Source organism: Fukomys damarensis, unplaced genomic scaffold (genome assembly GCF_012274545.1).
Source record: "Fukomys damarensis isolate Sample0158 unplaced genomic scaffold, DMR_v1.0_HiC HiC_scaffold_12, whole genome shotgun sequence".
Classification (NCBI taxonomy): Eukaryota; Metazoa; Chordata; class Mammalia; order Rodentia; family Bathyergidae; genus Fukomys; species Fukomys damarensis.
The window spans coordinates 26,133,866-26,150,135 of record NW_022900924.1 but is presented as its reverse complement, the minus strand read 5'-3'; the positions used below and the strand labels follow the sequence as shown (position 1 = coordinate 26,150,135).

Sequence of the window (16,270 nt, the reverse complement as noted above, 5' to 3'; positions counted from 1 at the left end):
CAACAACTGAAGTTTGGACAGCAAAACTAGAAAGGTAACTTGGCTAAGAGGACTGCCAATGTTTTGGCCCTATCCCCTCAAGGTCTATAAGATCCAGGAAACAAAAGAACCCTTCTTACAGGATTCTACAACTTTGGTAAATCACTCAATCTCCTAAGCATGAAATTTGCTGGACCCCAGAGAGGACAAATATACTCTGTGCCAAAGGAGGGTCACCATGAGGTCACCATGAGGAAAAAGTCTCCCATGCTTTCATGGAAAGCAGGATGATCAAACAAGGCCACAACCCATCCTGAAGACTGACACTGACAGAGAAGATGAAAGGTTCTATGCATGGTTCCAAAATAATGCTTGAAGAGACTTTACTGACCTTGATAGATAGCAAGAGCTTCATGTTGATTGATATAGGTCTCATTTTAACTTGGTCTTAAACATCCAGCAGAAAAGAATAACCAAAAGAGGTATAAAATAATGCCATAGCAATAAAGCTAGATATGAAAGGAGTCCAGTCACTGGCCTCTTCTGGCAGTTTCCAGCTTAGACCACAGTTATGGATCACTAGGAATAAAGTGGTAAAATCTGTAGGAGCTCAGCTAGAGTTTTATATTTCTTAGCAGAATTTGTTCTCCAAATTGTCTCCTATCTTACAGCTAAAACTAGAGAGTCTTATGACAAAGTATCAGACTTACAAAAAACCTCAATCAGTGGAAGAATCTAAGTCCAGCAGGTTCAATCACTATTTCATTTTTTAAGTGTGACTTTCTCCCCAATCTGCCCTTTCATTCTAGTGTGCTCACACTGAGATCATCATCTTGGGACCTTGTGCTTGCAGGGCAGGTGGTGGAACCACTGAGCTAAATCCCCAGCCCCAAACTCTAATTTCTTAACTTTTTTTTTATTCTTGCCTAGAGGCTGCCAGACTCCAAGCAGTCACACAAAGGAACCAATGAGAGACATGCTAGATTTATTTTACCGGGATCTACCAGTCCGACCTCATAAACAGCTCATAACTGCTAACCTATATGACTTCAATGTTGGGTTCTGAAGTCCCCTGGACCTTTTCCTTATCCTTTTTCTGAACTATATTCATAGCAATCCTGCTTACCTTATAATTTGGCCCATGAATTCTTAACTGTTTCTTTAGCTTTGTCTCCTTCAGACTTAAAAGCTGTGCAGCTACCAAAATGACAATGCCTGAAGCCTATTGAAGACCTTCAATAGGCCCTGTGTAGAATAAGTGAATCTGTTGATCACAACTGAGACCCTTTTCAGCTGGAAGTAGCCAGAGCTGTCTTCTCCCTTTGCCCACTCAGAGCAGTAAGGGGTACTTCTTCAGAGGGGAGAATATTGTAGATAGGAAAGTAAGATATCTTGTAGGTAGTTAGACAGGGCCACCCTCAAGGAGCCAACAAAGCAAGTAGCCAACATGGAGGACAATACAGACACATTCAATGTGGCCAGAATTGTAAAAGGGGAGAAATTACTACACCCTTGTGCTTCCCCTGGGATAAAGAGCAGTGATTGATATTCTGAATAGGTATTAATCACCTGGGTGGGGGCCAAGGTCTTAGCCCAACCTTTCCAGGGAAAATCCCTGACCCCCATCCTTACTGAAAATCCTTGTAGGCTTGCTAAGTGACTTGCTCCCCCATTTGACCTCCACTTGATCAGTATTACCTGGATGACTGTGCTTGTAATCATACTGGTTGGTCATAGTTTTGACCCACCTCTTTACCACTTTGTAATTTTCCAGGGGTCTTACAGTTTAGCTCCACCTTGCACAGCCCTCACCACAGAGCTTTGCCATATAAAACATCTTGGAGAAATGGGGTAAGTGGGCAACTCACTTTCTGTCCCTGGTACTGTCTCTCTTAGACAGAAGGTTTCTTTTCCTCAATATTGTTTTTCTACTCTAAAAAGAAGAAAAAAGAGAAAGGAATAAAGGAAAAGACATCTGCATTATTAAGGCAAATGCACAGGGAAAATGTTGCTTTTGAACTGTTTGAATTGTAGCTAAGCTGCTTCTGGGGCATCCTATCTGAGACTCCTGCTACAGTTAATTTTACACAATAGGCACTTGAGAGGCTCCAGAGGACAAAGACCTAGGTGACAGTAGCACATGAATGATTATCAAACTCAAGGGAATGGGTAAATTTTCTCTGGGGAAATGTGTAAAGTGCATTCTGAAATACTATATGGCTTGAAAGAGCAGGAAGAACATTAGTCTTGTGGGATAGAGAAAGAGAGTGAAAAAAAGCAGCAGTACTGGGAGCCAGGAAATTGGAGAAAACTCCAAACTACATAAATTGCAGAAGAAAAAATAAAAGATAAAAATAATAAAATTCAGTGGAGATTATCTGCAAGACAGTAGCTGAAAATTTTCCATACTAAGAGTCAATAAAGTCACAGACTAAGAGTCATGAAAGCCATGGGATTAAGTGCTTATGGTAGGATGGTAAGAAACAACACCTTGAAATGGATGCAAAGGTGAATGAGTAATAACTAGAGCTGGGCAGTTCCCTTCCTTCTATTGTGCTTGCTCAGGATATCTAACCTACTATTCTTTACTTACCCTTCATGTGATATAAGAATTTGCTAAATCCTACATCCTCTTTACTGTTTTTCTGGTACATCACTTATGCTTTTCTTTCATTTTTGAAGTGATATAAAAATCTACCTCTTGATATGTACACTGTGAAGTTGTCAGCTAAGGTTTGTAAATTTAAACAGTAGCATATGACTTGTTTTATTTGAGCATAAAAAGGGAATTTATGAAAAGAATGTATATAGATAGGAAGACTGCCAAATCTGAATGAGATATAATGAATAAAACACAACAGTTAATACTGGAAGAATTTCAACCAAACTCACTTGAGGAAAGACGATTCCAACTGCTTCACACTAGCCATCACAGCCTCCAGCTCTGTGCGTGGAAGTTTTTGCTGTTGATATTACAACTGCTCCTGGAGACATCATTGCCGATAGGGTCTTCTCCACTCTTCTAGCCTCTGTTTCAACACAGCTCTGAATTTAAATTCTTGGCATCCTTTCCAACACAGACCTCTCAAAGTTGGTTGAACTCAGATCTGAGAGCAAATTCTTTGGATTTAGAAAACTAGGAAAGAAAGTCTGATGTTTTTTATTTTAGCTTCCACATTGGAGTTATATTCTGTCAACCATAGAGCACCAGATTGTGCATAATCACAGAAAATTCCCCCAAAGTACAATTCATAAAGAGAAAAATCATATTTCCATATCAATTATTATTAATATTTTCCCATCAGAAATTTGCTATCCAATGAAGTAGACTGGGAACTCTTTTAGATCAAATAAGCTTGTCTTAACTTTCTCATCTCTCACTCTATTCATATCATGACTGATCACATTGCTACCCTACTTATTACTCCTTCACAATTTCATATTTGTGGCCAAATGGCTTTTTAGCTTCTCTCTTGCAGGAACACAATATATATTTCCTCCTTTTTGAATTTAGATTTGGACTTGTGACTTTTTTAGTCTACGGAATTGGTCTTTCATAATGTGTGTCAATTTCAGGACTTCATTCAAGAGGCTTTGTGCATTCTCAATAGTGTCTTATACTCATAAGACTGCCAAGAAAAGCAACATACTTGGACCAAACATTGGCCCCTGAGTGCTGGAAGAAAGCCACATGGTTCGGAGACAACCTCAGAAGGTAGTTCCCAATTAGATTGTCCAATCCAAATGAATATGATCTAAATAGTAGCTTTCTATGCTGGGGAGTTTTCGTGGAGTTTGGCTTGCCAAAGAAGCTAGTATACTAGTCTAAAAGACATTTTTTTCATATTATAAGAAAGTCCACAGGAAAAAGGCAATGTTGTAATTTTGCAGTTTCTCATTGAATTGCAAGAAAATATATTGTGTATGCCACTTTTCAGTGTCTTGTTTCTAAAAGCATTTTATCTATATCTGTGTCTAGATATCCTTTTATGTATAAAATTTTAAAGTTTTCCTCTTGATTTGGTATTTTAATCTTATCACACTCCATATTCCTGTCATACACTCAATTGTGAAAGTAACTGCTCAAGGTTATCATTGAGTTCATCAAATGAAAGGAAAAAAAAATTTTACCAAGTTTGGGACTCCAGCATTCATCCAGTATTATGAAGGAAGAGTACTGAATTAAATTATAAATATGTTTTCCTCAAACTTTTATGAATAAGTCTATTCAACTCATGTGGTCATTTGGGATATCACATATACAAAGTTGTTATACAAACTGGATACTCTTTAAAAGAAAATCCAAAAGGAAACTTTTAAACCATTGCAACTTCCTTTTTCTTTACAAAGTCATATGTGAATTATACTAATATGAACCCAGGTACACAGTAATTGTCAACAAATATTTATTTCATTAGACAAATATTAGTAATGAAAAAATAGAAATGTCAAAGATAAAATGAGTGATTTCACTTTTATCCATTCAGTATATTGTAGGAGATAATGTGTTTTAAACTGCACATGATATATAATTGGAACTAGAATAGTTTTGTAATTAAGATGGCATGTGCCTTCCATTATAATCTCCACCCACTAGAGATATGACAGATGGATAATTTGAAGCTTTTAGCTGCAGAAAGAGAATGAGCTTATTGCTTCATCTGTCAGGTAAGCCACTTTGCAGTCATCTTCAACTTCATTAAAGCTTTCCCATCTAAGAAGAAATACATTTCAATATGGAAAACAGGTTTTGTGGGGATATTTATGTTTCGCCTCTCTCATTGCTTCATCTGTCCTATGTCAAATTACTACCCAGAACTCTTCCACAAAGTCAATGGTGAATTTGGCAGTATGCCTGCAGCTCTCAGAAACAAAATAATTAGACTGTTAAATTCACTCAGATCTTAATATCTAAACAGTTTCCTTCCTTATAGGCTGACCCTAAACAAAGTATAAATTACATAAATGCTTTTTACCTTTGCTTTCCTTTAACTAACAGGCAATAATCTTTCACCCCTCTATCATGGTTGCTTATAGGACTAGCTCACTAAGCTCTCCCTGCATGTATGATAGCATGGCATTGTTTTTCAAAGAATATCAATTCTATTTAATTTAAATATAAGCATGTATAACTGTAAATAACTACATCTTAATTTTAACACTGTAAAGTACTAGAAAAAAATGGATATTATAAGTACTTCTCAAAGTTTGTGCTGCAGCATACAGATGAAAGTAATAAGTGGCAGAACATTCTTTACTAAGAAATAGAGAAGAAAGCTCCTGCAGTTCTCATATATCCACACAAGAATTTACTCAGTTAGGGAATGAGTCACCTGAAGAGCTCCAAGATTGTTTGTTTATCTATTTAAAGAAAATGTAATTATGGACTATATTTACAGTCATTAGTCATGATTTAAAAAATCTAGTCAGGTGAGGAAATCTTAACAAGATCAGTTTCATGTATATATAAATATGACAAAGCTTTAGTTCAAAATCAAATAATGATGGGCTTTATGAAAAGTTTTCAGATAATTTGTTATGCATAGCATCAAGTTTAAATTTATCATATGATATTAAAGTGATCCAAAGTTTACTTTGTAATTCATGATTATAAGATAAGGTGTCAAAGAATTCTTATACGTTTTTCAGAAAACATACAATATTTTTGCAAAAGGTAATGAGAAAAGTACAAAGGCACTCAATAAGCTAAATACTGTCACATAAACATTCAAATCCTGACCATCAAAAATGCTAACACTATTTTCCACACTGTATAAATCAAGAGCTTTCTATGTATATTTGTTAGCTATCCAGAATATTTAAACCGAATGGCTTGCAAGTAATACTTTGTGGGTCTACATGTGCACTGGTGTGTGTCTGTGTGTGTACACGTGATTTCACCCAATAAACTATACATTTCTTGTATTCCCAGCTTAGTAAATGTAATATTCATTTGTCTTCTTTCTTTCATTTAAAGCAATACATTTTCATTTAATTAAATTTTCAAACGAAGTCTAATTTCACATTAGACTTGCCAGGTATGCTAATTAAATAAGTGGATTTGCTGGCATTAAAGTTAATATTTATTGCAGAGTTCCCTTTTGTCAAAAAATCTCTGGATTTTAAGACATTCATTTGTATACTTGAATTCAAAATTATTAATTAAAATAGAAGTAAGATAATGTTGGTTCTAGCTTGTATATTATAAATAAGATATAACATGAGTTTACTGTATTTAAGCGCCATTTATAGGATCTTCAATATAAAAAGTGATCTAGGCAGAGTTGGGGATTTGGCTCAGTTGTTCTGCTGCCTGCCTTCAGCAAGGACCCAAGTTTGATCCCTCATATGAGAGAGAGAGAGAGAGAGAGAGAGAGGGAGAGAGAGAGAGAGAGAGAGAGAGAGAGAGAGAGAGAGAGAGAGAAACCTAGGAAAAAGCAACGTTTTTGCATTTTATAAAAATTACTACAAACCCATATTTTCAGTTTTCAGACTCTACATTAATCATTACAAGTATATTTAAATCTCAAAAATAATTTATATTTTTATTGTGCTCACATATATAAACTCTTTCGAATTAATTTATTATAATTTAACTCCTACAAACCAAACATTTTAAAAGAGAGCAAACACTTGACCTAATTCTGAATAAAAAGATCTACAAATGAAAAGTGTAACAAATTCAGCAATAAAGCTAAGGAAGTTGCTACTTTTTTTGTTAGAAAGCATAGATTAAACCAGGAACTTGATTTCATTTTTCTAAATTTAATTTAGCAAAGCTCTATTTGGCTAATAACTGTTGAATATTAAAAGTAAGGCTCAATTTTATGACACTAGCTAAAAGATACACACTTTGGTTGAGCATTCAAGAATTATTTTATCTAATTTCATATTTTTTCTTAGCAAACACCACAGAATTAAGTAAAAGTTAAAGTATTTACAGAATCAAATATATTATAAATGCATGTGGATATTTTTTAATTATTCTGTAATCCTTTATAGCAAAAGTAAAATTTAAAACAAGTATATTATGTAGTGAACTAGGAAAGGCTCCACTAAATTCCATAAACATCAGAAGATAATTTGATGCAGTGCAGATTAGAATATTGGAAAAAGATATAGAATAATCTCATACCAGAGGTTTATGTTCACAGTGAAATGTGCTAAGAAATTAATGGAGATAAATTCAGAGGGCCGAACTCACTCATTATTTTAGGAGGAAGTTCATTCAGAATGCAAAAAGAAAGTGCAGGAAAATTGTATCCACTATACCTATAAATTATACTAACTTTTAGAAGTAGCAGTAGTTGATGTAGAACTTTTTAAAAAGAAAGCATATACCTGTGTACAATAAGTATTTACATATAAACAGAAATATATGTTAAAAGTTTATATTACATATTCAAAAACAAATGTAAAGTAACAGTATACATAATATATACCTAATTGTGTATATATATGTATTACTTATACAAAATTTGTTTTTTCTAACTTGGCAGCTTTAACAGAAAACAGACATCTGTGGAATATTTATAAGTACTTAGAAATTAAGTGTTGTAGTACACACTGTGTAGTAAATTTTATTTTTTTATTTATTTTTGGATATTTTGAGACAGGATCTCACTACATAGTTGAGACTGACCTGGAATTCACTATGTAGCCCAGACTGGTCTCAAACTCACAGCGATCCTCCTGCCTCAGCCTCCCAAGTGCTGGGATTACAGGCATACACCACCATGCCCAGCTCACACTGTGTAGTAAAATTTAGCCTAGATATCACTATAACTAAAAACAATGAAATAAATTCATTGGAAAAAGTGTATGATTTTGAATGTAAGGCCATTTCCCAATAGAAAAGACGATGTCTTTGCAATGTAGTGCACTATGAATGAAGCAAAAATTCACGGAACATTTTATAGAGGAAGTTTGTAAAAATATATTTAGTTAAAATCAGACAGCCATACTTTTTACCTTTCCCTTAAAAAAGAGTAGATTAGGGCCGGGGTTTTAGCTTAGTAGTGGTCCTTCCTGCCCACTCAAGGACGAGGCCCTTCAATCCCTGGTAACAAAAAAAAGAAAAAAAGAAAAGAAGCAGATTAACTGAAAGGGTTTTTTTTAATGAATTTCTAAGGAGACCTCATATTTCCTATGAAAACAAGAACATGAGTTCACCAGCATGGATTTTATTATTGTTTTGTGTTTTGCTTCGCTCTCTGATACATATAGATTTGCCAAGTGAGGTAAACGCCATTGCTTGATAGCCAGAAAAAAATTTTCAAGTAACTACCTTTTCAATAGTTTCATTGCAGAAAAAAAGAAGAAAAATAATGGGACATAGTTTTTAAAATATTAATTCAAACAGAATAAAGAGTGAGATACCTGACAGAATTGTTGAATGCTGTAATAGGAAAATAAATATAGCAACCTATAAAATATAAATTATAAATATTTAAAATGATCTAAATATACCAAGATGAGTCAAAAAATAAATTTAAAAGAAAAATTAAGTCTTTAAGCCATTTATAAGGAAAATTTTTCTACAAATAGTTATGTTGTATTTATAAAAGCAATTCTTGAAGTAGACATAATAGCTTGCTAATGAAAATATTACAAAAACTGTAGTTTGTCTATGTTTGATGAACTTAGATTAAATCTACACCATAGAAAAGACCAGGGAAAGTCTTGTAATATGTAGGAGCATTTTTAAAGTGAGTTCAAGAGAAACCAATAGAAATAATAACAGAGGAATTGTTATTCATGAAAAAATGAAATCACAAGCTGATGTGTATCACCTTTACCATACGTAACATCTTTCTTCAGATTGCTTGTCAGTTTTTAGTGTAATAAAATAGATCATGGCAGAATGTTCTGATCACAGTGAACTGAGTAAATAGAGTCTGAAAACTGGGATAGATTGGTAAAAGTATTAAGTGGAAAAAAAGTAAAAGCATAGGAGTAATCATTCTCTCTCTCTCTCTCTCTCTCTCTCTCTCTCTCTCTCTCTCTCTCACACACACACACACACACACACACACACACACACACAAACTATGTGCAATCTTCTCTTTAACCAATTAATCTGTTACTATAGTTTTTATGTCAGAGCAAGACTCTCATAACAAGCAAGACTATCATGGGGCAGAGTTCAAAGAGCTGAGCTAAAACATTTTCATAGATACTCCTTTGTGAAAAGTGATTAGAATACAATGTCATAGGTGTGATATACCCTGCAGAATTTCAGTTCAGATTCAAAAAATTATAAAAAAATTAGAAATTAGTGCACTAAAACACTAATGTTGAAATAAATCATATTTGTAGCTTGGTATTTGATATTTGTAACAGAAGAACACATAACTCTCATAGGAGAAAGAATGCATAGTAAAAATGCAAAGTACAGATTTTAATATGTGATGACTAATAGACACTAAAAGATAAAAGCTATAAAATGTGTTCCAAAAGAAAGCCAGATAATTTAAAACATAAAGATAAAAAACTACTATGGACAAGAAGACTTAGAAATAATTTGGATTTTACATAGCAAGATTGAAAGTTTTAAAATAGCTAAATTAATTGCATGCAAATGAAGTAAACCTTGAATTACTTTAAGATAAAACTTGAATTTTTCAAAAGTAAATATTTGATGGGTTATAGTTGTACAGTAGCCTTATTTATCCATCCTTTTGGGAAGAGACAAGACACATAATTATGTGTCTGTTTCTTCTTTTTGGTTGAGCTTTATTTCTGTTTCTCTTTAATGTAGGCATTTAAAGTATTTTATTATATTCACAAATCTCCAGCAAAGTTAGTCATTTATGAGATCTAACTGGCTTTCGGGACTCAAGGTTTCTTCACACCTAGTCTCCAATTTAACTGTCCTCCATTCGTAACACAAGTCTAGAATGGGTAAGAAAGACCCTGGGGAATATGAGTATCCTTAATTCTGTTGTAGGATTGGGAAGTGAATCATTTAGCAAAATGTGACCAGAGGAAAGCTTCCTGGATAAAACTTTTGGAAAAAAGAAGCTATTGGGAATGCGAGAGGGTAAAGCCATGGACTGAATATGTCCCCATAATTCATATATTGAAGTTTAATTCCCAACATGGTATTTAGAAGTGGGACCTTTGAAAGTTAATTGAGTCATGAAGATGGAACTTTCATGAATGAATTAAAGTTTGTATTAAAGGTGTAGGGAAGGTGGGATGGGTAGGGGAAGGGTAATAAGGGAAAAGAAAAAAATGTGAGATAATGAAAAGATGGAAATAAAGTGTTTGTAGATGGGGAGGGGAGGGGAGATGAATGGAGGGCAGGGACAAGGGGGAAAAATGAGAATCAAGACTTGTCATGTAGAGGTACAAGATCCCAATAATGAATATAACTGTACTGTATCCCTAAAATGTACCACTAAACTCAATTAAAGCTGAAAAAAAATCATAGAATCTAGTTTTCTGCTTTCTGCCAAGTGAGTGAATATTCAGTAAGAAGAGCCATTTGTAAATCCCAAGTTGAGCACCCAATTTTCCATTTGCTACACCCCCTTAGGACAATTTCCAGATCATTTAGAATATTTATTTTACACTTTGCCAATTAAATTGTCTTTATAAGAACATGATACACTGAATTCCTTATTCACCCATTCTGGATGCCAATTATTGAAATACAGTCATGTGCCACAGAGACTATTCTGTTAATGACTAACTGTATATATGAAAATGATTTCATGACATTATAATAGAGCTGAAAATTTTTAATCATGAAGTCATGTAGGTGCCACAGTGTTGTAACACCATGTGTTACTCTCATGCTTGCAGTACCTTTGTAAATAAACCTATGTTCTGTGAGCCAAAGAAAAGTATAGCAAATGCAATTATTAATACTTAATAATAAACAGTTTCTTGTTCACATTATTTATTGCACTCTACCATTTATCATTGTTTTAGAATGTACATATTATATTTTAAGAGTTTACTGTACAAGACCCCAATGATGAATGCGCCTGTATGGTATATCTAAAATGTACCAGAAAAGAAAAAAGGGAAAAAAAAATAAAATAATGATATAAAGTTAACAACCCAAAAAAGATTTTATTGTAAAACAGTATTACATTGGTATTACACTGGTGGCAGCCTCACATTTACTTCACCTTTTAATGCATCAAACCCCATCAAATGATTAAACTATCCCTTCCAGCTTTGTGTAAGTGCACTCCAAAATGTTTGCATAATGGTCAAACTATGTATTTCTCCTACTATACCCCCTCTATTAAGTGATACATGTTATTTATAATAAAACACCATCATGACTGGAATATTTAAGCATAAATTCTTCAAATAGAATCAACAAACAGAAGAATCAGATTAGAAGGAGTAAAATGTAGGAGATTTATAAATGAAAATGACATTCCAAATCAATTTAAAGTTTATTCAATATTGGCTTTAGTTACCTAATAAAGATAAAATTAACTCTTTTGTTTACCTCATGTACTGAAACACAGTTTTGATTAGAATCCTGTCCTTAGTGATGTAAGTCACTGCCAATACTGGATTAAAAAGAAAAAAACAAAATTAAATTTTTGTAAAAGTCTCCAACACTTTTTCTTCCTTTCTCTTCATCCAGTGGGACACTAATTTTCTTTATGAAAGCAGAGCATTTGATAAAAGAAGCTTGGATTTTAAATATCTGCATGAGCAATCTTCCTACCAAACCACAAGGAGCTGTAATTTAAGTGCCATATAAACTGCTAATGTATTGAGTCCATGGGGTTTGAGAATTATTTGATAAAACTTTAGCAAATACTGGTTAATACACAGTTATGAGTAGTTTTGTCACATTAAGCAAAAGCATTTTAATAGGACTTCTTCCAATATGTGAAGAAAAGATAAATTCTATGTGGGATACCAAAAATAAAGGAGGAGTTAATTTGCATGTATATCGTAGGGACCAATAACTAGGGAAAAGAGATTACATTTAAAAAAAATTGTCTAGCCTTTGCAGGCATCGTGATCATCATATTATGTATTCATTCAGGAAATATTTGTCATGGGCTAACTCTGTGTCAGGTATAGTTCTAACTTTGGGAAATAAAGCCAGAGATAGGGGAGGGGAAGACTTTAGAGTAAAAACAGATGAAGAAAAACAAAAAGCATCACAAAATCTATTACATTATACGTAATATATATTATACCAAAGAATATTTGTGAAAAACTAAAATAAGACAATGTGAAAGAGAGTAATAGATAGGTAGGACACAGAAAGATATTAGATTTGATAAAATAAATGTGAGTAATCTATGATAAACTAACATGGCATAGAGGCCTGAAGGAAATAAGGGATGGAGCTGTATGATGACTTAGGAGAAGCACACTCTCAATAGCCTACAAAACACTGCAGAAAATCAGTGTCCAATCAGAGCTATCCCTGTAATCTCTTAACTTACCACGTGGCATATGAGTATAAATCAGTCAATCAGGTGGATGTGTATACCTAAAAATCTGAACTTGGACAAGTAACATAGAGAAGTATAGTTTATAATTTATTCCAAAGGCAATGGTGCAACCCACTATCTAGTGGCACCAGCTGTATTTCCTGAAACCAAGCCACCTCTGATATGTGGCTTTGACTGTGATGCAGTCTTTCCAGAATGATTTTGCTCCTGATTTTTCCCATGAGATTTTCTGTATTCTTTCTGTAAATTATTTTTGCCTAAGTTACAGAAAGTCATCATTGTTTATGTTTAATAACCTTAATATCTTATATACTTTCTCTTTCTTCTAATAAATGTACTCTTAAAAATCTATAGGAAATGATAACTGATTTTATGAAACATTACTATTATAGTATATGTGTATTACATTCATTATACAAATGCTTAAAGTTAGAGGGAAAACAGTACCAATACAAAAACTATAAGAATAAAAATTAAAGTTATGGAAATGTCATCAGAAAGCTCACTGAAGAAGTGAACCATGAGAAAATTTATATTTAATTAAGTTATATCTACAGGTACAGCAAAGATAAAGTTAAAGAGATGATTATTTTAAATCTTGGCAAGAAGGCCTAATTAGTAAACACTTGCAGATTAACAAATCCTATATCTTTATACAAAAAACATAATTATATCTATTTGATTAAAATTCAAATGAATAATCAATAAATAATAGATGACAGGTAGCTGCACCAAGTGTGAATCTACTATAATAATAATAATAATTGCAATTTAGCATCCCTTTCATTTGGTTCTATAAGAGCTAATGGCAGACAGATTACACATGATTTTAAAGTGTTGTGTATAAATTTGATCCAAAAGAATTGCTTTAAATGCCATTATTTCAAAATCCTATGTTTGAGTCCCAGCACCCTATAATGCCCTATGAAAACAAAAAATGAGAGGATAACTCGAAAGCCTTCTTGGGGGCCTGAATATTTATTAAAAAGTACCCCATCAATATATGTGTAAATACAAAATAGTTTCTCTAGTGTGAGAAACTGAAAGTGTAAATAAGGACTAAAAAGTATAACAGATAATGTGAAATAGGAAGAAAAGGCACAAAGGGGAAGGAATAGTGGGAGGGGGAGAGGAAAAGAAAGATGTAATGGAATTAATATGATAAAAGTAAAAATTTGGAAACAAAGTCTTTGTACATAGGGAGAGGTAGAGGGAGGGTTTGAAAGGAGGGCAGTGGAATGGGGAAAAAATAAAAACCAAGATGGATTATGTAAAGGTACAAATTTGCAAAGATGAGTGCTATTACACTGTATACCTTAAATATACCAGTAAAATTAATTAATTTTAAAAAAGAAAAATAATTTATTAGAGTACAACAATGTGGGTTGAAAGTTGTTTTCTTTGGGGGCTTGAAATACTTTCTTCCAAGTTCTTAATATGTTGTGGAATCTGCTGTGATTTTGATGTATTTTCTTTTATAAGTGATTTGTTTCTTTTTTGTTAACTGCTTTTAAAATTCTATTCTTGCATTGACTTTCTGGAATTTTGAATATTATATGGCTTGTTGTGGATAACTTTGTATCATGCCTAATTGGAATTCTCTATGTGTCAGTTATGTGTATGTCAAATTATTTTTCCATTCTTGGAAAGTTATAGTCTCTTACTTCCATGAACAAGTTATTTTTGTCTTTCTTGTTGTCTTCTGATTTTTCATAAATTTCAACTAGTCATATTATTCTTCTTTTTACCTTTTAGCAGATTTTGGATTTTTTTTTTCATGGTCCCTGCAATTTTTAAGAAGTCTTTCATTTGTTGATGACCAACTATGACTTTGTCTTCTGGATCTGACATTCTATCTTCACATTTGTTGATTCTGCTGTGTACGATTTCAATAGAATTTTAAATCTCCATTTTGAATTGCTTTATGACATCCAGTTTTTTCTATGTTGAGTATTCATGGTTTGCCTAAGATTCTCCATTTTTTTTATTTATATCTACTCAAGATTCACTAAACTTGTCCTTGTTGTGGTCATCATCTCTTTACTTATCTGTGTGATTATTTCTGTTTTATTTTTGTCTAGGGACTTATTCATCTGCTTTGTTACTACTGTTTCTACCATTTCACACATTTAGCTGAAAGACTTCATTTCTTCTATTTGGGTGTCCTCTGAGCTTGCTTTGGGTAAATTAGGTATAAGACTGAGGCAGGGCAATATAAGTTCAGTGTGGGCTCAAGTGTGCCCAGGTTGCTGAATATGAAGGCCAAATGTTAGGTCTATGTGCCAGATGAATGTTCCTATTTGCTTAGGATAAACTGCAGGCTCCCAGATCTATGCAGGGTCCAATATTGAGGACTCCCAACACAGACAGAAGTTGTTTATCTGATCAAAGTTTGACAACAACACCATATGTAGTGGGAGGGTGCAGCTTTCTGGTCACTCACTACTGCTGTGTTCTATCAAAACATTGCTCCCAGGCTGCAATGTCCTCTGCTTGGTGAGGTGATGATGAGGTAAGGGGTTGATGTAACCCAAGCCTATCCTCTGTGGCTTGACTTTGCCATTCCATTTGGACTTACAAGTTATTGGCAGCTTTTTGAAAAGGAAGTTCCCATGTTGGGTGCAGGCAGAGGCCCCATGGGAATTCATATTGGACTGCTTCACCTCTTTCAAACTCTGATGCATATGTGTGAAGTCTACTGTTTCAAATTGATTTTTTCATTAAAGTATGCATACGTCCTCTTCTTCCAATTGCCTATGTTCTTATTTGATGTTCTCTGAGTCTCTCCAGTGTGACTACTCCCTTGTTCAGCCATGTCAGGTATTCTAAATGGTATATTTTAAAAAATTCACAAATATAATCCACAACTTATAATTTAGATATTCACAAACATTATACACTTATAAGCGCCAATTATTTAGTCATCAATTAATAAGATCCTAAAAATAAGGTATATTATTAAAGCCTAACTTTTGTGTGTGTTGTGTGTATGTGTGTGTGTCGGGGATTGAACTCAGGTCCTTGTGCTTGCGAGGAAGGCAGAAGAACCGTTGTGCTAAATCCTGGTCCAAAGTCTAACTTTTTTAAAAATTTAAGAACAGTTGTGAGACTAGAATTGTCCATGCCTGTAATCTCAGCATTCTTGAAGCTAAGGCAGAAGGATGGCAAGTTTGAGTACACTTTGGGCAATTTAGCCACCTGGTGAGATCCTTCCTGTCTGGGGCTAGGAATGTAGCTTGGTATGAATTATCTCGGTTTAATTCCCAGTAAAAAAAGTAAAAATAAAAAACAAGAACAATTATGAATGCCATGGGTCATACATAGTATACATAACTTTATGCAAGGTTTGTCATATTAATAACAAGTGATTTCTCTGATTATATTAAATTAGAATTATTATATCTATGGTGACTATTCTTTGAGAGCTTAATTTTTTATTTTTGATTTTGATTTTGGTTTCATATCACTATGTATTTCAGTCTCGCCCTGATCTTGCTATGTAGTCCAGATTGGATTCACACTTGTGGCAATTCTCCTACCTTAGCTTCTTGAGCACTAGGATTTCAGGCATGTGCCACCTTAAATATTTAAATGATTATTATTTAGGTTGCATGTATATAAATATAAAAGCATACTTTACATATGAAAGTATATACATACTTTCATTTATTTTTAGAATTGCAGCTTCTACTCTTTCCAACTAAACTTTCTGTGCATTCAATAGTGTTCTACCATGTATAAAATCTGAACATAGAGCTGACTATTTAGCTCAATGGTGCCACTGCCTGACTCACAAGTGCAAAGTCCTGAGTTCGATCTCCGATACAAAAAAAAAAAAAAAAAAAAAA

The 16,270-nt window shown here is 33.6% G+C and overlaps 1 long non-coding RNA gene across 1 annotated transcript in view; it reads right to left on the bottom strand.

The window, feature by feature from the left end:
• Positions 1-7,975: 7,975 nt before the first annotated feature.
• Positions 7,976-16,270, bottom strand: part of LOC104848340 — a 12,666-nt gene continuing 4,371 nt past the window's right edge. Inside the window, exons 2-3 of the long non-coding RNA XR_776374.1 lie at positions 11,453-11,516; positions 7,976-8,038 (exon numbers count right to left, since the gene is read on the bottom strand). This is a non-coding gene — a long non-coding RNA (uncharacterized LOC104848340). The remainder of the gene's footprint in view (positions 8,039-11,452; positions 11,517-16,270) is intronic.